This window comes from Platichthys flesus, chromosome 2, assembly GCF_949316205.1.
Source record: "Platichthys flesus chromosome 2, fPlaFle2.1, whole genome shotgun sequence".
Classification (NCBI taxonomy): domain Eukaryota; kingdom Metazoa; phylum Chordata; class Actinopteri; order Pleuronectiformes; family Pleuronectidae; genus Platichthys; species Platichthys flesus.
In genome coordinates, this window is record NC_084946.1 from 22856676 (window position 1) to 22883449 (window position 26774).

General features: G+C 43.9%; 1 protein-coding gene across 2 annotated transcripts in view; it reads left to right on the forward strand.

The window, feature by feature from the left end:
• Positions 1-3205: 3205 nt before the first annotated feature.
• tafa3a (TAFA chemokine like family member 3a) overlaps positions 3206-26774 on the forward strand; it is a 90506-nt gene continuing 66937 nt past the window's right edge. For both annotated transcript variants that reach the window (XM_062411703.1, XM_062411695.1), the window contains exon 1: positions 3206-3695. The gene's annotated coding sequence lies outside the window, so the exon portion shown is untranslated. The remainder of the gene's footprint in view (positions 3696-26774) is intronic.

Consider the following 26774-nt stretch of genomic DNA (forward strand, 5'->3'; position numbering starts at 1 on the left):
GGAAAACAGAAAAATGACACCAGAATTTTTTATGTGATTTATCTTTGTGTGTGTGTTTGTGTTTGTGTGTGTTTTACTCTTGATAAGGGTTAAGAACCGATGATGTCACACCTTGTTAAACTCTATGAGACAAATTGTGATTTGTGAATATGGGCTATACAAATAAAATTTGATTGATTGAATATTGAATATATTTACTTTATATACTGTTATGATTACATATACACCCATATACTTATACTTACTTTAAATAGATTAAAAATATCATAGCTAGGTTGACATGATGGGGAGAGCATGGCCTAGGGGATAGAGTGGGTGTTCTGCAACAAGAGGGTTGCTGGTTCGAATCCCACTCTTTCCCATCTGCATGCCTAAGTGTCTTTGGCAAAGACACTGAACCCCCCAAAATGGCCCCTCATAAATGTTGAGTGTACTAAAAATGTAAGTCGCTTTGGACAAAAGCGTCTGCTAAATGACATGTAATAATAATGAACAATTCTCACCTTGACAGAAGATGTGTTAACATGTGATAAATACATACGATCTGTATAACAACACAAGTTCTGTATGTATAATATTCTAAGTTTAACATAGACTGCTCTGGTCGGTTTTTGTTGATCACAACAACCAGCACACTCTCACAGTTCAGGCCAAACTGAGCTCATATTTAATGGTTCTGCGCGGACATTACTTCTTCCTCTGTGGCTGCAGCTCCCCACTGGTATCTCAAAGAGTTTGTGAAGTTGGAAACTCCATTAAGGCGAGCCCCTGATGAAAACCCATTAATGGCTCCGCAACCGGGATTGAGGTTGGGCGGAAAGACCTGGCAGTGCAACCGCAAACAAAGCCATAAAGCCTGATGTAGCTGCCTCTCATCGAGCATCTGCAGCCGAGGAAGAAAAACTGGCCCCGGTGTCTGAAGACCTGTTGAATTAAAGGGGGCATTAACTGCAGCTTCCTCTGCATTATTGATGGCCGGCTCCATTCCTGAGGCCATTATGCCTCCTATTTTTCCTCTTGCAATTTTCTGCTAGACATCCCACTGTCTTCAAACACACTCCAGTGGTGCGGGCGAGCGAGGGTTCAGGCAGAGGCCTTGCACCACTCCCTGCAGGGTACTATTATTTTTTGCAATCAATGTTGGGCCGCACACGGCACCCACAAGTGTGAAGTGAAAGTAATCCCAGGTTGACAAGAGGGAATGATAAGTGTTATGCAAGCAGCAACCCAGAGTAACCAGACCTAAACAGGCAGCTCTGCTCTGCTCTGTGAAGGGCCAGACACCTCAGACACCGTGGACACCAGCCTCTCCTCGCCGTGTGACCTCCGAGAGACAAAACCCGGAGACTTTTTATTCGATTCCGAAGCCAAACGCTCACTAACGGGGGGGGATTACCTCGTGACTCACCTCAGCTGCCACCAATACTGCATTTGTTGTCGAGCTCTCGCACAGTCTCTGTTTTATCTGCCGCAGCACAGCTTGAGAAGCCTTACCTCACGGCTGACCTCATCCTGTCATATGATTTAATGAGCGGGAGCTGTGTCACAAACCACGGTGTCAGGAGGATGACAGGATAGGTCTATACAATGCTCTAAAGATTAATGAGGTCATCTTCTCTGTGTGTGTGTGTGTGTGTGTGTGTGAGAGGGAGAGGGAGAGAGAGAATAGAAAAAAGAAACTTGATGACTTTGGAATCAAAATAAGAGCCTCTCTATTCATAGGCAATTATAAAGTGATGTGAGTCCCAGCTCTGGACTGCATATCAGCTTTAAATGTTATAGCTCAGCCCGCTCAGTAATAATGGGCTGACATTTTTTTGTTGGTATTGAGTCTCCTGGGGTTTGTGTCTTCTGCCCTTTGATTCCACTTGTGTGTGTGTGTGTGTGTTTGTGTGTGTGTGTGTTTGCGGTAGATGGCTTTGCCTTTATGATGATACCACTTTGCGAGGGTGTCCGAAATCAATCAAATTCAAATCCAAAATGCCTGCCTCCATATCTCCACAGGCTATTTTAAAGGTTGGTATCGATTATTCCACCCGCCCCTGCGTTTCGGGGCAGCAGACGAAAAAAAGAGACTGCCTGAGAAATGGAGAGATGATAATGCAATTACTGGAGAAGGGAAGCCTTTGTGGACAGGGCAGCGATGGTGCTCGAGGAGAGCGGGAGCTGAGCGTCAGAGGCAAACAGAAGTATTATCATGACCTTGGGAAGTAGTCAGTCAAGGTTTTCTGGGTAAGGGGCTGCGGACAAGCTGCTGATGGGAGGGTCAGCATCTGAGAGAGTGATCCTTCTTTTCTCTCACCCCTTTTTCTCTGTTTTTGTCACAGGGGTGGCTGAATATAAATGGTAAATGGTCTGTATTTGTATAGTGCTTTTCTTGTCTCGATGACCACTCACACACACTATTACACAGTGTGCAGCACCTTCTCTATCACACATCGCTCGCACACTGCCGGCACAGCTGTCAGGGGAAATTTGGGGTTCAGTATCCTGTCTAAGGACGCTTCAGCACACAAAATGGAAGAGCTGGGAATCAAACCACCGACCTGGAGTGGTGAACAATCTGATGCTGTAACTACTGAGGCATAGCTGCCTACACAGATAGAGGTGGATAGATAGATAGATAGATAGATAGATAGATAGATAGATAGATAGATAGATAGATAGATAGATAGATAGATAGATAGATAGATAGATAGATAGATAGATAGATAGATAGAAAGAAACAAAACTGATGTGTATTGTGACATAACAAGAGGGTAGTTAGATGGGTGGATGGATGGATGTATAAGTTCAGGTAGAGATGGTTACAAGTGTGTGTGTGTGTGTGTGTGTGTGTGTGTGTGTGTGTGTGTGTGTTTGTGTGTGAGGGCTGGATAGATTGATAGAGTCCCCTCACCCAAAAATAACAGAAATAAAAAAAAAGTAAAAAAACATTTACTCAATATAGAATCTGAAAATGTAAAAGAAGATCAATAAAATAAATCTGAAAACACAGTAATGAATGCTCTGAATCAAACTATATATTCTTATTTGAGTTATTTTGGAAAGGATCTCACTAGATAAACTCCTGCCGGTCACCGCCACCACCACCACTGTCCACCACCACTACACCACTGGATGGCGCTACAACACCGGCGCAGTGCCTCCACCTGGCCGCTGCACGCACCCTGCGACTCATCCTGCTGCTCGCTCTCTCATCTCATGTCTCCAGCTGCACCCCCCACCCCAAAAAGAGTAAACCCCCAGTCAGGCACCGAGTTGTGTTGGAGGCAGGAACCTCCGTCCGAAAGCCCCGGATCCACGCGGTATGAGTCCCGGTGCGGAGCTGCACCGTCCCGCCGCGCTGTCGCTCCGCTGGGTGGGAAGTTGCTGTGAGTCAGAGCCGGAGGAGCAGTAACTTTTTCCAGACTTGAACAAGTGCAGCAGCAGCATCAGCATCATCATCAGCAGCACCAGCGGCGAGTCTCCAGCAGCTGATCTCAGACCGGCTCCGCTCTGAGGATTGTGCGTCTGCAGACATCTGACTTTCCAGCGGCGTCTCCATCCAGATGTGTTGTGTGATGCGTCCTGACGCCACAAGGAAATGGCTCTTTTCCTCTAAACAGCGGCTCTCCGGTGGTTTTTTGGGGGTTGACAATGGAGAATAAATGAAAGGGGACGTTTCCCGGGATTAAGTGACTGCACGACGACAGGTAGGTTCTCTCCCCTGTATTTGTTCTATTCTCTCAAACTGTGGAACATGTGGTTGAATTGAGTGTGAATGATTAAATCCAAAGACTCCTGATGGTTAATGTCTGACGCCTGTTACAGCTGAATCAGCCGAGCAGCCGAACCTATGAACCAACTCAGTGGATCGATTGGAACTATCGATTGTTTCCACTATAATAAAGAGTTATTAAGTTGTTTGGGGATAATGGCTGAGAGGTGGAGAACAGGTGGAGCTGCAGGCTTTTCACGTTGTCTTCATGTCAGACTGATGCAGCAACATGGAGTCAGATCGAACTACACGAAAATCAAGTTTCCTTCTTCATCAGATCTGCTCGTGGTTTGGTGCGTGAGGGATTAAATAAACTGTGTTTAAATACAGAAGGAAACTTGTTTTGTATCATATTAAAAGGTTTATTATTCATATTTGAGGCAGGTGACGTGTGTTGATCCAATCATTGACCAAAACCATTATTTGGCCATGAGATCAGAGAGGACTAATCGAAAACCTCACCTTCCTTCCTTCATTCCTGTCTTTCTTTCCTTCTCTCTCTCTCTCTCTCTCTCTCTCTCTCCTTCTTTCCTTCCTTCCTTCCTTCCTTCATTCCTGTCTTTCTTTCCTTCTTGCTCTCTCTCTCCTTCCTTCCTTCTCAAATGAACTTGAATCTCTTTGATTTCATTATTTTATCTGCTTTCTGTGATCCATCCATCTCCCTTTGCTCTCCATCCATCCATTCATACACCCCCCCACCTCTACTCACTCACCCGTCCATCCATCCCTCCCTCTCTCCCTATACGTATTCATCCCTACCTGAACTTACACATCCATCCATCTCTCCCTCCCTCTCCCTATCTCTACCCATCCATCCATCCATTTCTCCCTCCTTCTCTATACCTGCCTATACCCCAAGATTATTCCATCCATCCATCCATCCATACCTACCTGTACTCATCGATCTATCTGTTTCTCCCCCCTTCCTCCCTTTCTATACCCATCCATCCCTCCATCTGATGCAGCAGATGACATCAAATGTATCCCCCATACCTATCAATCCCTCCCCCCATACCCATCCATCCATACCTACCTGTACTCATCCATCCATCCCTCCCTACCCACCTACCTACCTGCCTATACCCATCCATCCATCCACACTCCTTTAAGAACACAATATTTTCTCTTTTTTAATCACTACTGACAATAATCATGTATCTCAGTAAAGGTAAAGACTCAAACACAAACATCTCTATTGAGCTTATAATGGGACCTGGAGCTGGATTCCCCAAATTGACTTGTGTGCTCCCTCCCAGTCAATCCAACTTCTGAATGGAGAAGAAACCAGTTTAGAAGTAAAGTGCTGTTACAGTTGTCGGACCACTCCGAGATGCCCTTATGGAAACAGGGGCTTGTATTTGCTGTGAGCTGCCTCACACTCAGAATTACATATTAATGGTTACACTTACACACCGCTGTGGACATTTCTCTATCTCTACAACCCCTCCCTGCTCTGAACCTCCCCCTCCCACTTCCTCTCTTCTTCTTTATTTCATCTCTCTCAGTCTCAGTCTATCTCCTTGCCCCCCCCCCCCCTCCCTGTTCTTTTATCTGCCCTTCATCCCCTTGACAAGCGTTGTGCGGTCAGCTTTTTTTTTCTTCCCCTCCCTCCCTTCCCCTCAATTAGTGCTATCATCGCATTTCATCCTGTGGAATACAGGGATGGTAATAGCCTTACACTCCTATTGCGTGGTGATACAATTCAGCTGTGATTAATTGAGGTCCCCTCAGAGAGTCAGAGGAGGCGTAAATCTTTCCTTTCACACTCACTGACAGGCCGGCCATTATATTGTTTTATAGATTGCCGTCAGTAACCCCTGAAGCCGCCTGCGGCCCACTGTTGTTCTGGAGGGTTTCATTGTGCAGTGTTATTGGTCGGTATTGCTGACAGGCAGAGCAAAGGCCACCCTGGGACTTCTGGAGATGGGATCCCGGTGACAGTTCCCCCTGAATTTGACAGTAACAGTGGAAGCTCTGAAAAACATATTTTTTCTCTGCTCTTCAATGGTCGTCGTGAAAAGTGTGAATTTGTTATGGAGCCAAGGGGCTTGGAGGGAAGTTTGTCTGTACGTGTAAACACAACGCAGCCATAACCTCACCACACTGCACCATGGCTTTCCTCCCCTAACAAATATGGCTGCTTCTGCAGGTTTCAGTGGCAATAACACGTCCTCGTGCCTTTTAATACACAGATTAGCTTGCAGTGTGTGTGTTTTCTAAGCCACCATCTCAGAGACATTGCAACAAACAGCCGAGCCTCACGAAGGCAGATCTCAGACTGGGGCTTGGAGAGAGAGCGAGTACTTGATATGCATGAGCCACCAGGTGATTTCCAGAGGAATAGGAACACCGTGGATAAGAGGCTTGTCTCTAGTTTTAAGGATTCACCCCAGGCAGTATTTGTGTTCTCCGGCAGCTTCCTGCTCCCTCTGTCAGATCAATAGGCCATAATATGAGAGCCTTGTGTTTGCAGGCACAACACAAGACAATACACACACTGTGACTGTATATTCCATACATCCATGCACAGTGCTGTGGAAGTTGCACTGTTGTGTGGCCTGTTGAGGCTGCAGTCCTTCCAAATGTCTCCACGTGAGACTACATTTTTCTGTAGTGTGGACCTGCTGCACGTATAAGCGGATGCTGGATACGTATAGATGTGAAAGCCTGGTGTCTGGTCACAGAGAACATAGCACTGCAGCACCATGAGTTGACCATACAGTCCTGGGTATTGCATCATTGCAAAAATTCTGTATTCTCCACCAGCCCTGCAAATTTGGCTTAGCGGAACAATAAAAAGTCAGCCATCTACTGTATCTACATGATTACACCCGATTTCAGCATTCACTGCTCAGCAGGGTCCACGGGCAAATGTGATTAGAAAGCGCAGTTTGTTCCACCTCTCCTAACGCCAGCTCGAGCTGCTCGGGTGAATCCGTCGGGTGTTTAAAGGGAAATTCACAGCCCCACCGTAGTGAGCGAAATGCAGCATTGTGACACTCGCGTGCAGCTCCGTCATGTACTGAGGAGGAGGAGGATAAGGGGAGAGCATATCCTGTGTTTTATGGAAGCTATTTAAAGGTGCATGCCCAAGATGGGCTCGCTGCAATGAACTGTAACCACCGACAAAAGACCAAGACAATAAACAAACAAATTGGTTTCCTGGAAGCCAGCAGTGTCCCACTCACTCGCACGGGCTGATCCTTGCCGATGCGGCAAGCTGTTTTTTCCTCAGAGATTAGGCTGTGAAGCACAACTCCATCTCTTATTTATTCATGCTGATTTGCTGTGTGCATGTTTGGTTATGGGTGTGTGTGACTGTGTGTGTGTGTGTGTGTGTGTGTATGTGTGTGTGAGAGAGAGAGCGAGAGAGAGAATGAGACAGTGAAAAGAAAGAAGAGAGAAAATAAATATGTGTGTGTGTGTATTAGTAAATGTGGTTGTTTTCCTGACAATGATGTGCGTGTGCCCATCACACATGTGTGAACAGGCTTCTGTATCTCACACTACACTATTAACACGATGGGCTCAATCATGTTCAAGATTCATGACCCCTCTCATGTCGTGATTTCAAAGGCATCTTTCCAATAAAGTGTGTTTAAATTCCTGCATTTTACAATGTGAGTTTGTTTTGGATGGATTGCTTTGCCACGTCATATTCCATTTATCACTGGGAGAGGTTTTTCAGGTCCCCTGTGGCTCTCGAGTTTAAAGGTAATAAACCTGTGTGAGGTGTCTGAGAGTTGGAGCACTTCCACATCTTGGGTCATCTTGAAAGTCGACTAAAAAGCCCAAAGGATGAACAACGGGATATGAAAACATGACTGTAGCTAATCGGTACGGTGGATATATTCCCTGACACATGTCATATCGAACCAAACTAACTTTCCAAAGCCCAAGAAGCACGTGCCTCTTCCTGGGAATTCAGCTGGACCCCGAGGACACTGACGTACGGGTGGAGAAGAGTCTTAGCAGAGCTTAGGAGCCCAGTCTTCCGTGGAGGTGGTTTTCAGCTTTGTCGGGCATCAGGCTTCTCCTCCGAGTCCCCTCCTCTTTCTCTACCCTCCTTCAATGTCTCTGTCTTCGCTGCCTTTCCCTGAGCTAGCCAGTGTTTGGCAGCTTTTTCGCTCCCAGTGTTTTTGCCTTTGCGTTGAATTCCCATCAACTCTGTCTCCAGCTCAGCGCGATGGAACTTAATTCTCCCAAGCCCCTTAACCATCAGCCCCCTGAAAAGGTTGGGGAATTGCAAATTTTAAGAAGCACCACTTCTAAACCCATGGTTCCTCCGGGAGTAAGGGAGCGCTCAAGTTTTTTCCTTGGCAGATTTCTCTCTCCCCCTCTGTTTCCCCCCCTTCGTGGTGCCTGAGGGTCCACAGCAATATGTTGTTGCTCCTGCTCTTCTCTGCTGCTGTCAAGCTCCACCTCATGCCTGTAATCATAAGGCTACAATTTGACCAGAAAATTGCAATTACCGGGTTTTGAAAAAAACTAAAATAACAAGCCTGTACATTTCTGCACTCCTTATTCCTTTGTTGACAATGCAGGTGCATGGATTCCTTGTTGTGGTTTATAATTAATCGAGTCGGACTCAATAAAATATGCAATTAATGTCAAAGGTCTCTCTCCCTGTGCATCACACAGGAAGGCTGGGTGTTTCGCTCTGGTTTGCACCATGGTTTTGTCGGTTTCATGTTTTTGCCCATCTTTCCCCACATCATGCAAACAATATGTGAGCTGGATCATGTGACCCGACATGCTCCTCCATCACGAGGACCCATCCAGGCTCCTATCTTCAAAAGAGACGCCCCCGTGTCGTTAAACGCGTCGAGCAGAAGCCGGCGTCGGAGCCTTGATCTAATGCCGGAGATGAGAATGAGAAATCTGGGTACTTGTGTTATCTCCGCCATGATAGAATTAGCTCAAGGGTAGCTGCAGTTCACGCTTCCCTTTCATCCGTTCAGACACACGCTGCCTCTGTCAGTCAGCTACGTGCACAGTGCACTCGCACTATAAATACATACAGACGACTCACTTTCCATTATTCTTATGCAGTCAGATGTTTTATATCCATGCCACATTATAATGCGATTAATTGATGAAGCATTATGAACAATCCTCTACTGGGATCTATTCGACCAATGATTGTCTGGGAGGGTGTCACATGACTGTAAATATGGGGCTTGATTGTTACAAAATTAAATAACAATAATACTAGATTTGATATATTCTGTTAGACATATAAGACACTTTTATTTAGATTTAAGAAATTAGCAGTTTGCTTGGTTACTATCCATCCTGTTATAGTTTGGGTGAGTAAAATAAATAGTGTACAGGCAACATAGAAGAAAATCAGGAAATAGAAATCAATTCCACCCCAGGGACAGTGTTAACACACCAAGACATAAATGGATAGGTCAATGGGAAAAGCTACCAAGTGCTATCCAATGCCTTTTCAGGATGTTGGACAGAAAGCAGGCGGTTTTAAAGTAAAATTAGCATTTGAGTTATTATTAGTGAAATTACCTGGTTCCTTTTCCAATATCTTCTGCTATAAGATCGTATGTGAAGATGGAAAACATGTCTCCACTTGCTCCAATTATCCAGACAAGGAGCTCAAACATCCCGAGAATGCGCAGCAGCGATCAAGGGATTGAGCTGTGCAAGCAAGGTCCCATTAAACATGAGCTCAACCAATCACGCCTCAGCTGCCAATCATGACGTTTCAGCATATTCTTAAAGCATCAAATCACTAATTTAAAACCAAACTTACACATGAACAAACATCTGTGTGATAAGAAATATCAATGAAAACTTTGTTTGATGTGTACTTTGACTTTTTAGTTTGGTCCATGTCCCATATATAACATGGAGGAGACTGGATTTATGACCTATACTGCTGCTCGCCACCAGGTGTAGTTTGTGATTCCTTAAACAGAGGTACGGACGCCTACAATTACCCATAACACACCTCTCTGTGTAGGTTCACCTGAGTGTTAATCATCATAGAACCACAATACCTTAAATCCCCAAAATATCCATGACGCAGCTGACAGATCTAAAACAGGAAACCTGCTGGTGTTTTCTGGTTCAAACCCTGAATGAGGCTGTGTGGCCCTTTACTGTATCTGTGTAGCACACTGAAGCATTTCCTGTTCGTGCCTCACACTAAGATTGATGCCTGTTTTTAGACCGGCATCAATTTTCAGATACAAAGCTGAATTATAAGCCCCGGGATGGAAAACAATTTTGTTCCTTCTCCTTCTGTGTTCTGATTTGTCTTCCCTGCACACTCTCTCTCTCTCGCACTTTCCTTCCAACACACACATACACGTACACACACACACTTACACACACACACACACACACAAGCACTCTCTCACCACAGTGTGCAAGGTTACTAATTTCTCCTGGGCTTTGGACTTGGGCGTGAGAGGAGAAAATGAAAGAGAGAGGAGAAGCGGTGGTGCACTGGCAGCTCGGAGGAAGCCGCCCACATCGAAGGAGCCTGATATCACCTCTCATCTCATCTTTTCTGATTCCTTTTTATTTTCCGCTGCTCGCGTGTCAGTTTCCGTCTCGGGGCCCCGAGCGCCCAGCATGCAGCGACCCTCCTCGGGACTGTGTCAGTTAAATCTTTGACTCCATTTACACCTGGTGTTTAAAATATGTTTTTTTCATTTCCTTGTATCTAGATGGGAGTTTAACCTGGTTATATTCACACCTGGTACCAACATGTGTCTCCAGAGTCCATGTTGAGATCTGATCGCTCTGTCCAGTGAACTCCACAAAGAAAACATCAAACCATAGGAAGATAGAGGAGGAATAGAGGAAGATGGTATTTATCGTTGCAGCTGTGCTATTGTGTATATTTTCCTGCTTTGTGATTGGTTTCTTCTTGTGTAGCGTGAGAGCTAAAGAGAGCGCTGCTTTGTGTGTTAACTGGCTAATGGCTCATAGCTGCTGTTGCGTGTGGTTATTACTTCCGCCCATGGAGTCATTGTATGTGGATTGCCAACACAATTGCGTTTGTGTTTCAATGTGTGTGTCTGACCCCCTCCAGAGGTGGTTTGACTGATTGGATCACAACCCGTCCCTGATGCGTCTTGGATGCATTTACACCTGCGCTCTCATGTGGTCAGGCTTTATCCGATTGTAATCTTATCACCCAGAACACATTTGAATAGGCCACCACATTGGAATGAGATATTTGTTTACTCCACAGTTTCAGGTATTGGAGACACATCACAAAATGTTGTGCGATGCGAGAAGACACTGGAATCTAAGTGTGATGCTCTTGCATCAAATTCAAGTTTAAATCAATTAACTTCTCTGATGATAATATTCATTTCTAATTAAAAAGTAATAATTTCTGTGAGACGTTCTTCAATTAGCAAGAAAAGAACTGCAGCGTTATTCCCTCCGTAATAACGTCCTAAATCCTTCAGGTAGATTTGAACATAGATTTGAAAACATTGGAAATATAAATGTTGAAATAAAAACAAATATAATAGCTATATCATTATTTAGTTTTTTTAAATATTGAATTAGGCAGTTATCCAGTTTCTAGTAAAACCCGAGATGGGTCATGTCTGTTGATGTTCTATTTTATTTTGCTCAGGTGGTTTAGGCTGTCAGCTGATAATTGGATATTAGCTTGTTCCTGCTCCAGACTATCGTCATTAAATCGATTAAATCAAAACAAATCTTGATAAATTCCAGATTACAATTGGTATCATTGGTAGAGACAGCAAAATAGTTTTAGTTTGTATTAAACGCAAAGTGCACAGCTTGCCTGAACTTGAAATAGAATCAGACTTTTGTGTTTTCACATCTTGTATGCAAATTGTTGACGTTTGTAGCTTTTAATTTCAGAATCATCAAACCCTGACACATTTGCTAGGTGTTTGTAGTCAGTGATGGAACTGACAATGTGATGAAGACACAATGTTCATCATATTATATTCGTTTGGATTTCATCCTCCTCCTCTTCTCCTGAGCTGAAATTAGTCCTGCTGTGATTGAAACATTCTCTGGCCTCTGTTTCTTCATGCAAACTCTCCACTGACTATTAATAGAACATTGCCACATCACAGCTCGTCAGTGCTCATGAAACTAGGTTGAATTCTTCTTCTAAATATGCTCAATAAAAGTGTCTATTTGTGGGTTTTGTCAAAATTAGGCCTTAGAAACAAACCATATTATGATTGACAAAGCTAGCAGGATATAAATTGTGCTTAGCTTGTTCTTATTTCACCCTGTTGATGACGTGACGCAGCCAGAATGACCTCTGACCCCGGACACCTCTCGGCTACTCCCTTTGTCCCTCCTGCACATCTCTTAACACCTTTTCCCTCGGCCCTAATTCATTTAATCATTTAAATCCGGCACCTCCATTATTGATGTCCCCCAGCTGTCTGTGGCCCTGGCCTGGCCTCCCGCAGCACCCCGGTGCAGAGTGTGTCTGGATGGACACATTCCCAGGCTGCTCATTAATTGATGCCTCAGTCGACGCCAGAGGGCTAATGCACTTTCACTCTCTGCTTGCTCTCCCTGCCGATCCAGTGTGTCGTCTCTCCCCCCCCCCCCCCCCCCCCCCCCCCCCCAACACGGAGGAAGTGAGTGGGTTCTCGCAGAAAGCTGGATGTCATGAATTTGTGCTTAAAGGTTCAGAAGGGTTCTTCACCCCACTGGCCCTGTAAGAGGGAAGACTATGTTTGAATCAGGGTTAGATCTGAGGGAGGCAGTGAGTTCACGGCCACGGAGACCGGAGTGGACAGCAAACCTTTTCTCTTTTTTTCTATCGCTCTCTGTCCTCGTTTGGTTTCTCTGGAGCCGGCTTCTCCGAGTTCTCTCCGTCGTTTGGCTCTATATGTGGGAGGTGGCTTCCTCCTCTGCTGTTGCCTAATTTGAAGAGCAGTCGGAACCAGAGGGGAGGTTTTTCAAGGAGTTCATTATACGGAGCTCTCACCACATGAAACACAACGTGAAGGATAAAAAGTTAAGTAAGTAAGGGCTGCAAAAAATCATGCAAAAAAGGACAGCAAGAATTCTGCTCGGGCAAAACAAGAGCTTTTGATCTTTTTCGTCATCTCATCCTCATCGGTTTTGTAGTTTTAGTTGCAGAGAATTCAGGTTACTGCAGCTGCTATATTTTGGACGTGTGACCCTGGAACAAAGATGACCTTGTCTCAGGGCTAGCTTTTCAGGAAATAGCCACAGCCTCACACTCGTTGTAAGCAGAGCTGGTGGCCACTGTCTTCTTTTATCGCAGCTTTTAGACATGCAACAAGTGTTCCAGAAATATTCCTGATGTTGTGAACGCGACTGAACTGGAAAATCTCCTGCTCCAAACCCAATTTTCTGCAGTTTTCCTTCAGGTGTGAAATACGCAGCCCAAGCATTCACAGCAGCAGGAAGGTTTCTGGAGCATTCACAGGAGGAGCGGTGCCTGGGCACAGCAGAAGGGCGGCCATGATGTATCACACTGCATTTTTGTGTAGATAACATCAACACCTGCGTCGGTCCTAATCGCCAAAAGCCCACAAATGTTATTGTCTTTCCTAGGTGACATCTTAGCTGGTGTCTTCTATGTGTATGGTCCCTTTTTCATCCTCAGATATTTGCATTTTTCCCGTTTTGTTTCCGTTGCCTATTAGAAAAGTCATCAACATGCCCACTCGCTGGCAGGGAATTTTGAGGACATTTTAATGGAGGGCTGGCAAGAAAATGTCCAGACTTCAGTACATGTCTATGACCAGCTGTGTTTTTCCCCTTCTGTTCTCGCCATAGTCGGGTTCACTCCCTGCACCAGCAACCTAGGCCTGTTCAGTCAAACTCAGCCTCTTCCAAAATGTGAAACTCTCAGGTAATTTTCCCAGGATCGTTACCTCACCCGCTGCATATTTTTTACGAGTAGGGGACCAATGAGGGAAGTTCCTGCCTCATTTGAGTCGTTTTTAGTGGAGTAAAGAGTCCTAATACGAAAAGCTAAGATTTCTCTGTCTTGTTAATAATGAGACTGACCCTCAGGCCGGAAAATCACTGTCAGGCTCTCATTGAATAGTTTCTGTCTGCAAGTATAAGGTTAATGTGGTGTCCTCTTCAGTCTCAGGAACTGATCCGACTGCAGCTTCTTCAAGGGATTTCTCTTGTGATTTCTAAAACCTGACCATGAAAACTTTTGTCTCTTAAGTGTGTTTTCTTTCCCCCCCTCTTGAAACACAAAGCTTGCAGCACAGCAGCCTGTCGCAGATGCCCGAGTGCCAGCCTGACCGCTATATTAGAACTGTGCAAGAAATCAATTCAGGAAATATAGAGGCAATTATTTTGTCTCCCACATTCGCTGACAAAGTAGCAGCAAACCGAGCCAAGAAGAGAGTACGGAATTAGAGAGAGGGGGAAATAAATAAGTCTCTGCTGTGGGGGGTGTGCATGGTGTGTATAGAACATGTGCGTGATTTGAAAACGAGTATACCTCTACACAGCAGACGTAATTAATGAGGAGGGAGAATGTTGTTGATTTGCTGTTGAAGTGATCGATGTTTCCTCAACGAAGAACTTTACTCTCATAAAGATGTACAAATATACAAAATACATTTACACAGTTGTACTATTCATACATGACATCATCTTCAGGAATCATGCACACTGTAGTACTAATGAGCTAAACAAATCTAACAACAGCTCAGTAATCTCACAAAAGTCACATAAAAGTCCATAAAACATTGTTAGAATATAAAATGAAAAATGTATTACACAAACACCTTCCCAGGCATGTGAGTGGAGAATGAAGCAACCCCCAAATTAAGACCTTTGTGGATCACACGTAAAATCTGATACCATTTAAATTTGTCAGAATATATACTAACTAAAGAATATCATAAGCAATGTAAAATAAACCCTCATAGCATTTTAAACATTTTTTAATGATTAAATAACTCTATGGTTATAGTCAGTCCCCTCTGGAAGTTGTTTATACATATTTAATCAATCAAAAATAATTATTTTTACATTACAGACAATGATTTTTCACTGTGGTGTAATATTTAACTTCTCACAAGAGCAGGACAATAAATGTGTATTCAGACAACTAGAAAGTTTGTTAACATCACATCTGAAGCAAAACACATCACGGATTGTCCAGGTGTTGTAAACTAAATACAACGAGTTAAATCAGACATCAGGTTGTGATTTATGAGTTTGAGTCGCCACCGTGAAATCCCCCTCATCATCATCATCATCATCAGTATCTTTTGTAATTCAAAACGAGTCCCTGATTGATTCCATCTTTCATCACCGGTGTTAACTGTGTGAGTTCCCTAATCAGAACGCAGAACCTCATTATGCTCACTGGCCTCTCGCGAGCAGGGCGTTTTTTTCAGCCCCTTATTTTCCTGTGAAATGAGGTGTGCAAAGATCAGCTGTAAGCCATCAGCTGCAGAGGCCAAATGGAAGGGTAATACCCCCTCCTTATGCAAAGATGCGCAGCTGCGAATTATGTATTAGCATTTGGAAACAACTCAAACCTCATAATCCTCGGGATAATTAAAATTCCTGCTGTACGGCCTATTATCTGCAAATGAGGTCTATAAGGAGAGAGATCGGGAGTTGGGGGGGTTTGATAGCCGCTTGACAGCTAACAGTTTGTGGAGCCGCCATAGAATTAATGTTGTGAGACCTGATGGACCGAGTTTCTGTATTCAGATGTGGAATATCTCGACCTGAAAGCGCCCCGGGCCCCACCGGGACCACAGACACGGACATGGACATGTGCATAACGTCGGGGGGGGTTGTGAAAGCATTTTCCCCCCATAGTTCTGCAGCAGGGAACGAGGCCGCAGACAAAGCACGTCCTCTCCAAAGAGCGTGTTCTGTGACGCAACCGTAAGAATCTGACAGAACCGTCATCCTGACCACCGCGAAGAGACGACTAAATATTCACGGGAAAGGAAACGGCTCTGGCTCAGTGCTGATGAGCTGTGATATGTTATAGAAGCTGTCTCTTCCATCTGTTAAGAGCAAGAGAAAGGGGGAGAGAAGAGATGGTCGTCTGTTTGACTCCTCCTCATCCTTCCTCTCAGGCATTTTAGTGTATGTGCATCGCAGTGTCTCTGAATGAAGTCGGACCTGCTCGTCAAGTCCACCGTGGACGGATAAAGGTTAATTCATTCAGCTCTTCCCTGTCAGAGCCTCCTGCTATACAGCACTATACAGCACTAACATCACACACTGAGCGGCCAGGGATCTTTCCTTTAAAACAATACTTTATTTATAGATTCACAGGTTACAGATTCAGAAACAAAAGAATGAGAAATATAGACAGAAAAAGCAGACGAATTCAGTTTTCAAGATGGGAACATGGCAGCTTGAACCGGCTCGAGGTGGCAATATATACTCCCAGCAAATTAAACACAGGTGGCCCTGGTTTGACCTTGTTTACTCCAGACCTTCAGACTTTTTCAGTTTTGTCCGAAAACTGAGCAAAAACCACAGGTGGCAAAAGTTTCTAGGACCAAAACACCGGACCAGCGGACCAATGTTTTGTCTGACCAAAGGATATGATCTCGGTCTTGATCAATCTGAACCATGGATTCATTCATTTTCATTGTCAAACTCGATTTTCAAACCTTTGGACAAAGAGCAGGAAGTTGGGACAGCATTGACCGATGAAAAAGAGAGAAAGGAGCAGGAGCAGCTAACAGGATTGTCTCCAATCTGATATAATATTGACACAATGCAATCATAGTGCTGCACTTCAAGTTGATAATGCTAATACTGTAATCACAATACAGTAGCGATTACATTAACAAAATGAAGCGGTTCATTTACTCAAATGGAAAGACTTCTTCCCGCCGAATTGACAACACATCGATAATAGAGCCACGCCCGTCTACAAACCGATCAATGTAAAGTTGACGCAGCCTGTTGATGACAGTACGGATGTGTGCCACACAGAATTCTTAAATAGGTTTTCCTAAATTGCAACGTGAAACCTTACAATTTAAAGTTTAATGTCAAATTTTGAGTCAGTAGCGCTATCTTAGTGCCAGAGTTAACTTATCTGGCTAAAGTATAGCCTGTCTGACGGCTGAGGGTCATTGTGATGATGAATGTTTCCTGTTGGGAGTGTGTAGAGTGTTTGTCATTCTCTCACCTCTCAGTGACACATCAGTTCCTCTGCAACTTAATTTTCAGTGGACACATCAGTGATAGTGGTCGTTGCTCGTAGCAATTAACTAAGAATAGATTTAATTGCCGCGGTTGTTTCTGCAGTCGCCTTACGACAACCTCTTGCTGTTTTAAGTTTCCTGTTTTATCAGCCGTGTTGTTTCACGAGTAACACTGGGACTGAAAACAAGTTGTTGTTATCACGGCTGTGTGCGTGGACTGCTAACGTGCTCGCTCACAGTTGAGGGATTATATTCACTGCCTGGAGTCCGGACTCGGAATAAAGGATGAGCTGCTCCACAGCTTCGTCCCTGCTGCCGAAGGCCACGCAAAGCACAAGTCTTCCGTTATTTCACAGTGTACGCCACTGTCCCAGGTTCCTTCCATGCTCTCGTCTCAACATCACAGCCTGTCTCTCGTCAACAGCAACAAAGTCCCAAATTCTCAGGCGGTTATGAAACGGTAGATTGCTCCTTCTGGTTTTGATAATCAACTTGCCATTTTCCCCTCAGCATCCTGATGACCCCACCTCCTTAAGGTCTGATGCTCTTGGGTTCTGTGTGGATGAACACTCGACACATACTGGCACTGTCCTGGGCCACCCGGGGGGTGTAGCAGGCGAGGAGAGTGAGCTGAAGGCAGGGGCAGCAACACCAGTGCAAAAACATGGGGGGGGGTCACCCCAGAGCTGCCAGACGATTGAGGGTTTTGCCTTGGAACCAAGTAGTAGCTCCGGTACTTGGCTCCAGACCAAATCCAGCCGTAACATTTCTGTATTTGAGCGTCTGTTCTCTTCATTTCAACACTGACTGACCATCACCATGTACTTGACTCGTGAGTCTTACCGAGCTACAGTGGTTGGCTGTGATCTGGTATCTGTGGTTGGCCCCCGTCATGTGCTACTCGGACACGTTCTTGTTCGAACTCCAGAGAAAAGCCTGAGACACCGCGTAACCATATTTCCCTATGAATCGAAACATCAAATAAAACTCAGACGTGTGCTGCAATTCAAAGGTCTAGACCCAAACGTCTTCATGAAAACTTTACTTCATTAATATTTGCTTGCAAGATTACATCCGTGCATGGGGACTGTGTGGGTGTCTTTTTGGGCATTGCCATGGCAACAGAACCTTGGTAAGTCATTCGCTGCTTCACTTCTGATCCCACATTTATTTTCTCCTTTACACATAAACGGACGATGCAGCCGACCCCGAGGTATTCCTTCTTTTGCTTTGTCTTTTTCTAACTTTAGTAGGAAAGTGTTTTTTCTTGTTCGATTCATCGTGATACTTTCAAAACCTTTTATGTAATACATTTGTTTTTTATTTTTCAGCTACAGCAATAGGAGCTGTTTGTTTTTCCTCAGTGATCATCCCCACACTGATGGAGGTACGGTTCAGGGTGACGTTCATACGCCTTTTCATCTTCCAGCGTTTGCCAAGACTCTGAGCCCTTTGATTTTTGTTGTTGCATTGATTGCGTGTATTATTTATTTGCCGTGTGTTCATTAACGTGCACGGACATGAATATCTGTGTGTTTGCATGCGTGGGAGGCACAAGGCTCTGCTTACGAGTGCTCTGGTAGTCGAGCCCCTCTGAAGGGGTGGAGCAGATACTGACCTCAGACACACCTATTCATCATCCTGAAGCAGTGAGTTCATTAAAACAGCCCACACAGCCTCCCCAGCCTCCTCTGTGGCTCCTGAACCGCAGCCAGGCGTCTCTGCTAAACAAACAGGGTCAGAAAGGGATACACATCAGATCAGCAGAAACAAACGCTCAACAAAATATTAATGATGGTGATGATAAGAAACTCAAAAGAAGAGAAGCTGTTGGTTTACAGCAATCATTAGTCAAGTGTCATGTGCACTTTTCCATGATTATAAGTTTTAAATTTATACTGATGCGGTCTATGTTGAGACTATGTTTACTAAAATGTTGTTATTTATACCAAAACTCATTTATTGCTCTGATAAAGGTAATACAAATTAAAGGATATTGTCATAATCACATGTTGTTATTCCTTTTTGGGGTTTGTCTGTCGATACCATTCTTTTGAACACGTAATCTCACGATCGCCTCGAGGGAATATCTTAACATTTGGTTTGAACTCCATATCTCTGGAACACCCCCAGGGAATCCTTTCAAATGTGCGACTGTAGGTCAAATGTCAAGGTCACACCGCAAAGCCCTTTCTTGCCTTGTGAACGCGTTATCTTCAAAACAACTTAAAAGAGGCTTTCAATATTTGGCATAAATATTCACATAGTGTCACAGATCAACTGATCAGATTTGGGGAATCAAAGGTCAAGGTCCCAGTGGCTTCACGGAAGATGTTTTGGCCTCTTGAACATGGGATTCACTTCAGAAGTTACCAGTTGTCACTTGTGCTCTAAGATTAACGGAATAGTTTTCGGTGATTAAAGGTCACAGCGACCTCATGAGTCTGGAAAATGTTCATGTTCATGTTTCCACACGGAATCAAGTTCCCAGTAGTTAACACTTCTCATTCTTCTGGTGTCTAGGTGTTGATTTTAAGAAAAGTCGACTTTCCAACGGTATGAAATGTCAATTTCAAACATCAGGTTTAGGCATCAGATTTTCACGTTTTATCAACTCAGCTTCTTCTTAGATTCTCCACTTTGCACCAATTTTCAGCTGCACAGAAGAAAACAGAAGCGCGATAAAGAAAAAAGGGAGAATCTCTGCTGCACTGACTTTTCTCCCCAATAACAATGCTTAATTTAGAAATAAGGAAAATGCAACAGTTGGTGGTCGAGACCTTTTCTTTCACTAATTCTTAAAGGAATAAATCTGCACCAGTTACTCAGTCGGTTTAAAGTGTATAATTAAAAAATGAAAAAGACAAACGTAGAACAAAAAAGTTGCAGCCAAATTGTATCAGCAAATCTTAAAGAGTACGTCCATAATAACTCACATTTTACAGTGTACATGATGCGTATAGTCAAAGAGATCTAAAGACAATCATGTTTCCTCATTTGTTGTAAAGACCTTTTAAATATACTATAAAGCTGCATCTGGCTCCTTCATTGGCAACTATAACTAAAATCAAATTTTTGTATTGAAGATTATGATAATCGACATGTTATTGGAGTGATTCTTTTTTGTTTTCCCATTAGACCTGAGACCTGGTTTGTAACGTAAACTGAAGGGTGATGATAAGGAACATATGGAGAACATCACAGATACAGTATCTGCTGCAGAAGGTGTTTTCAGAAACCTGTGTAACTATATATAGCTACTGCATGGATATGTGTTTGACTGTTGGTTAACACTTCTATACCCACATGGCTTATGTGTTATTTTCCTGCACTTTTTTTATTTTTAGACTTCATGTGTGTACATTAGTGACACAGCTAAGCCATATCCTCCACTGCTTCTCTGATTTACTGCAAGTCTGAGTGAGAAAACATCTGTAAAAACCTCTGAATCTTTAACGTTGACGAAGGCACCACAGACTTGCAGAGGTGTATCATTATTTCTTTCAGCGAGTGTTACTCAAGTGTCATATAATGCTGTGCAGCCTTTGTAGGTTTGTTGTGGGTGTAATATGTAACAATTTGAACTTTTCTTTGTGTCTCATGCATCCTGTTGTTCTCTCGCCAACCTCTCTTTGTGTTGCCTGGAAACATTCCTTATGTCGAACTATCCCTCCCGCTGTCCTCTCACACATACACAAGCACAGGGAACCACCCCAGGCTTGTTCTGGTGGGGAATGGAGGGGTGGGTGAAAAAGTGAAATACAGTTTGTGACCAAACAACCTCTGGAATTCATCGTAAAGAAAGATGTTAATGTCTGAACAGTGTTTATGGTCTTTTTCCATTAGGTTTACATGAACATACAGTATTAAAAGTCTGCATATTGTAAGGATACTTTGAACTTTTCTACTAAATACATATTTATAACACTTGGAGCATATTTTGCTATAATGTGATGTATCAAATATATGGCGACGCCTGCCAGCTAGTTCTGGCAGGCAACTCGAGCTGCGCTGCGCCAATCATGCTACATACATCATGTGACATACATCATGTGACATACATCATGTGACATACCTCAATCTCCACAACCATCTATAATACACACCCACCTTATCAGGTGGTCTATTTAACCAGAGAGACATTTCCCATCAACCCCTCTTGCTTGCACTGCTGCTGCAGTATTGCTACCTGTTGCTTCAGCCCCTCCACCACCCCAGCATCCACCTGTAGGCTCCAACGGGGGGGTTACAAGTATTTGATCATCACTCCCATCATTCCTGTGTAATCATATGGGGGAGTGATTAAGTTGGAGCCTAGACGCCAAACACTAAATCTGTTGTAATAAATATATTACATGATCGAACGTGAGTTGTCTGACTGAAATATTCAGTTATGCTACAAGTATTTGGCTTTGATAAATTCTGCATGAAAAGTATTTAGAATTCCCCAAATATATTATTTTGGGAAATAATGAGGCTGAGAGGAGGTTGACAAAACGTTGTTATGTGTACAATGAACGTAAGCTGGAGCTTGTTAGATTAACTTGAACCCATCTCCGTCCAAAACGGCAAAAATGTAAGGACTTTTAAGGCTCATAAACCTTAAACACTATAACTTATATTTTGACATATATTTTTCTTTTCTTTATCACTTTTGGAAAAATGCCAGGCTAACTCCCTTGTTCCAGTCTTTAAAATAATCAAAGCTAAATTAAGCTAAAATGAGATAACTGATTTACTTGAATTTGTCCTTTTTTTTCTTCTAATTTTAGTAAATTAAATTATTTATCTGCATCCCACTTCATTGGGACAATGGCTGCATGTGGAATCTGGTTTCTATCGTAAGTATGTGCAAATCAATTACTATTAATTAAAACTCTAAGGTCTGTGTCTCAGTCCATATTTACCACACTTTAATCCAGTTGAAATCTGGTGTCAGATAACACTGAGAGCCAAACACATAACTCCTAATTGCCAAAATTGGAAACGGGTGCTGGTTAATCGCTGCTCAACCAATTAATCTCCTTGCCTCATTCCCTGGTGGTGCACGGCGGCGTGGCCCATTAATCTCCTGCGCTTACCAGTGCAGCTCAGTGCAGCTCAGCGAGCCGACCGAGCACAGTCCGTTACTCAGAGTGGGTCGGACGTCTCTGTGACCAGTGGGCTTTTGGTTCTCTGTGTGCACGGCGTGAGCGACCTCTGAAGTGACCATCGCTGAAACGCACGACAGCTGCACACGCCTCATCGGGCTCCGCGTGGGCCACTGTGAACCTCACTGTACATTTTTCTGCTGTTTTCAAATAGTACCTTGTCCATACGAGTTCTTCCCTCGTGCACTCTCATACAGTATATGCTCTTATATAGATACATATATATATATAGGAAATATTCAATATGCCCTGTGAGCGTTGGCTTCTGGGGTTTTTCTTTGTGTGCTGGAGGATGGAGGGGCGCTGGAGCAGATGTGGCATTTAAATGGCCTTCTTTTTGGGAAGCAGGTGGTTGTGTGATAGCACCGTGATAGATCATAGATGTCATCTCTGGCTCGGCTTTGTTCTGTATTAGTACTAGCAGAATGAGTTCCCGTCTTTTGGTGCTTCAGCGGCGCACGCATGGATGTACAAGGACATTGAGACACGCACGGACCCCCCACACACACACACACATACACACATCGTCCTCACGCAAACGTTCAGAGTGTACTCGTGTGTACATGCAGACACGCACAGGAGCACACACACACACACACACACACACACACACACACACACACACACACACCTGCAGGCTAGAGCCGGCCCAGCGATGATAAAGGAACTTTTTCCAGGCTGAAATCCCACAGCGCCACATTGTCAGACCTTTCCTCCTCTCTAATGACCTGTAAAAGTCCAGCAGCCCAAAGAGCCAGAGTGTAATGCAGTTTGATGTGGAAAATGTTTTAGTCGGATGTGCACCGTGCTAATACGTGCACGGAAACACGTGAGTTCCTGCTCTGAGACAGTTTTCTCTCCAGCCTGCACCGATAGCACCGTAACGATTTTGTCAAGCTGTAAAATAAAATAGAAAAATCTAAACTAAGTGATGATAATCCGGTTGTATCTGATTTTATAATGATGTGTGTGCCCGTGTGTGCGCTCTCTCCTCTGGGCCTGTTACATTTTCTCTTCTCACCCTCTTCCCGGGGAGGAGAGAGGGCGTTTCGAAACGAGCCCACAGCAAACAGGACTAAAAATAATGACTATGTGGCTCTGTTTGAGCTTTGCTGCTCTTTGCCTTCCCCTCAGGATTAGCTCTCTAAATACACACAGCGCTGAGGCGGCGGTGCACCTCAGGGCCGTCTGCCTGCCTCCTCAGTCCTTTTCTTAAAATATCCGCAAAGCTTTATTGATCTGGCCCCCGTCAGCCTTGGATGCATGAGATCTCTGCCATTTTCAATATGGCTTGTGTGTTTTTTGTGTTTGCGGGAGCGTCTTGTTTGCTCGGGCTTTTTTTAGGCCAACGCCGAGGAAAGAAAAAAATCCAGCTGAGAGAGAGAGAGAGAGACAGAGAGAGAGAGAGAGAGAGAGAGAGAGAGACGAGCGCGAGCAGCCGAGAAAGTGCGCTGCTCCTGGTATTATTAGCCCTTAATGACATCATCTCTCCGAGGGATCGGGAACAGAGTTTGGGAGCAGTCGTTCCAAAACATCTGATTTGTTGCTCCTCTGCGTGTCTGACAGCGCTCCCTACTGCTCAATTAATTTTAATCAAATGTTTACAGTGCACTAACAGCTTGGAATTGCGTGTGTGTGTTTATGTGTGTGTGTGTGTGTGTGTGTGTGTGTGTGTGTGTGTGTGTGTGTGTGTGTGATAAACATGCAGAATTTAACTTTGTTTGAGATAATGGACCCGCGCGCTAATTAGTTTGCCGCAAGTGCCGAAGTATTCGCGTCGTCCAATCACAGGCGAAGATTTGAAGCAGCGGGAAATGGGGATAATTGAGCTCCCACTGTTTTTTTCTATCTGTTGCTGCAGATCTTTGTGTCCTTCTTACTTTATTATTTTTTCTTTCACGCTCCTCTCACCGGGTCTCCTCCTCTCCTGTCTCCTTTAATTCCCGTCCTCCATCCAAATCGCTCCCTCTCTTCTCGGGTCTTCAGCTGTTTTCAAAAATACATCAATGTATGAAACGCATCAAGTCACAGACCCCCCCCCCCCCCCCCCCTCTCCCGTGGCGGTATTCATAGAATTTCAAACAGTTTTCCCTAGTTTTGAAAAATACGAAGAAAATGCATAGAAATGTGTTTTCTAAGAATTCCTCCTCAAGTCAGATGAAGACAAAAGTTCTAAACCAAGCGTCTGAGCTCTTGAAGGGAGCTCCTGACGTGAGGGGCTCCTAATGGTGGAGGACTTTCAGGAGCCTTGAGCGTCTCTTTAGTGGAGGCAAAGAAATTGTGTCATTAAGTTGTGATAACTTTGACAGCAGCTTTAAATAGCTGGTGCAGCACCTTTGTGTTGTGGAGTACAGCGATCTCGAATCTGGATTGTAGACTTCAACATGTAGCTACCACCGCTTATTTCTCTCCACACAACCAATGGGACATATTTGACCCATGTACAGGTCCGTCCATTATCCATCCATTAAGCCGAACTGTATTTATAAGTAAACTCCCAAAGGTCAAAAAACTCTGGCTTCGTCTGAAATGGGAATAAAATTCAGCATTTGCTCTTGGTTCAAAGTTTTTTTTGACTCCGGGTCCAATCGACAGTGATGGAAACATCATTTCCCCTTAGTCTTCGTTATTTAGCCCGAGCTCTAGACACTGACATTGCACATTTTTTCCCGGGCGACTTTTTGCCGTGCACTGAACAATGCCATCAACAGCCATGAATGTTTGTGCATTTATTTTTTCATCTAGAGAACAAGGTGTGCAAAGGTGCAGTGTTTTCAGTGGGTGATGACTTTCTTTGCCATGGACTTAATATATGAGAGCTTTAATATGCCCCCCCAAAAAAAGTCCTATGAAAGGAGAGGCTAAAACCTGAAAAGCATAATATGGGCACTTTAATCGCTCTCCAACACCTTCCACTTGACCTGCTGTAACACAGAAGACCACATTTAAAAACTTTATTTAAATCGTCCTGGTGGCTTTTCTGCTTCTTTCACTGATTTTCAAGCCTTGTAAAAAGGTTGAAAGCCGATTTTCCTGCCAACCAACACTCAAACGGCACAGCAGAAAAGATTTGTATTCAAGTTTTAAATTTATGTTAAAAAAACATGTTTATTTTTAGGTTCTTATTATTGTTCATAATAAAGTTTGTAATTTAACCACGTGGCCCTCTGGGCGCTCTGGACTGTGTTTACTGTTCACCGATGCTCTTCGGAGAGGTGACCTGATTGTAGCCTGGAGCACAGGTACTTTCTCTATTCCCAAGTTTTATCAGTAAAAGACCAATTACCTGTTTCTCTAAGATGACATTTAAAGTTAATTTAGGTACAATAAGCAAACAATGTTCACGAGAAAGCACCTGAAGGTCAACAGCCGTGTGGTTTTACTCAGTGTGGCTAAAATGTCTTTCTGAGAATATGACAATCCTAATGAAAGTCATTTTCACTAAATAAAGTTATCAGTTAAAGGAATAGTTCATCTGTCTCATAATTGAGAGGCTGAAAGCAGAAAATGTTTGGTATTTCTCAAATAATCCAAATAATTTGAGTCAACATATCAATTAATTAGCAAATTCTTCCAGCTTCAGTCTTTACGGAGCAAACGCTCATCATTAAATCCTCCGTCTAACCCAAGAAGAGACAGATGGTGCAGTGTTCTGAACCGGCCTGTTTGGACCGGGCTGTTCTCCTGACCTGTGGTGATGCTGGTTGCACCTGCAGTGATGGAGCTGCTGCAGGTCCACACAGATGCTGCTCCACCGCTGCTGCACAAACAGCCGTTCAACCTGTTTATTCAAAGTTCAGTGAAGCTCGACTTATTACACAAAACCCTGAAGTGGAGAATCCATTGTTGTTGTCGTGAACATGAATGGGACTTACACTGCTGCTACAAAGTGCTGGTCCCCCTGTTCATTCAAGTTTATTAATATCAAACGTATCACGTCTCCAAATTGCAGCCAAATTAATACTGCATTTCCTTTGGCCACTAACAATACACACGTCAAGGTAAAAGCTGATAAGATGAACAGCTGAAGATTTGTGTTTCACATTAGTAGATTTCTTGAATTAGAAGATGAATGAAAGAGTCCATGTTGTTTTTCTGAAGTTGGCTAATTTTGCCTGTTTCTGATTCGCTTCAAGGTGCGTTTTCAAATTCAAAAACTCTGTGGGTACGTTTGTGCAGAACAAATGATCTCAACACAAAGAGAACCGAGCACAGCCTTCATTCACATCGTGCTTTTCTAGTCTTCACGACCACTCAGACTGCTTTACACCACGAGTCACATTCATCCATTCACAGCCACATTCACACAGCGGTGCTTTATGCCACGCAGACCGGAGGGATCACCAACCCTCTGGTTAGTGGACGACTCGCTTGAACAGAGCTTGTTTCTTGTGTAGGTGGATAGAGCACCAGTGATCTCTGCAGCACGTGTGTTTCCATCGCCGGGAAAGCGACAGCCACAATATTTGGTCGTTCCGTCATGTCTTGTGGTTCCACTGAACTGTGGCCTAATAAACCTGAGGGACCCTGTTCACAGCCTCTCTGCAGCAGCGTCATATCTCCGTGGGCGTGAAGTGAGGATTTTATTCTGTTTTAATTTGGACTCTTTTTTCTACCATCTAATGAAATGTCATGTCACCTACCAGACAAAAAAAACAAGCCACCAAAAAACGGTGTGTTCGTCTAAAAGTGGAT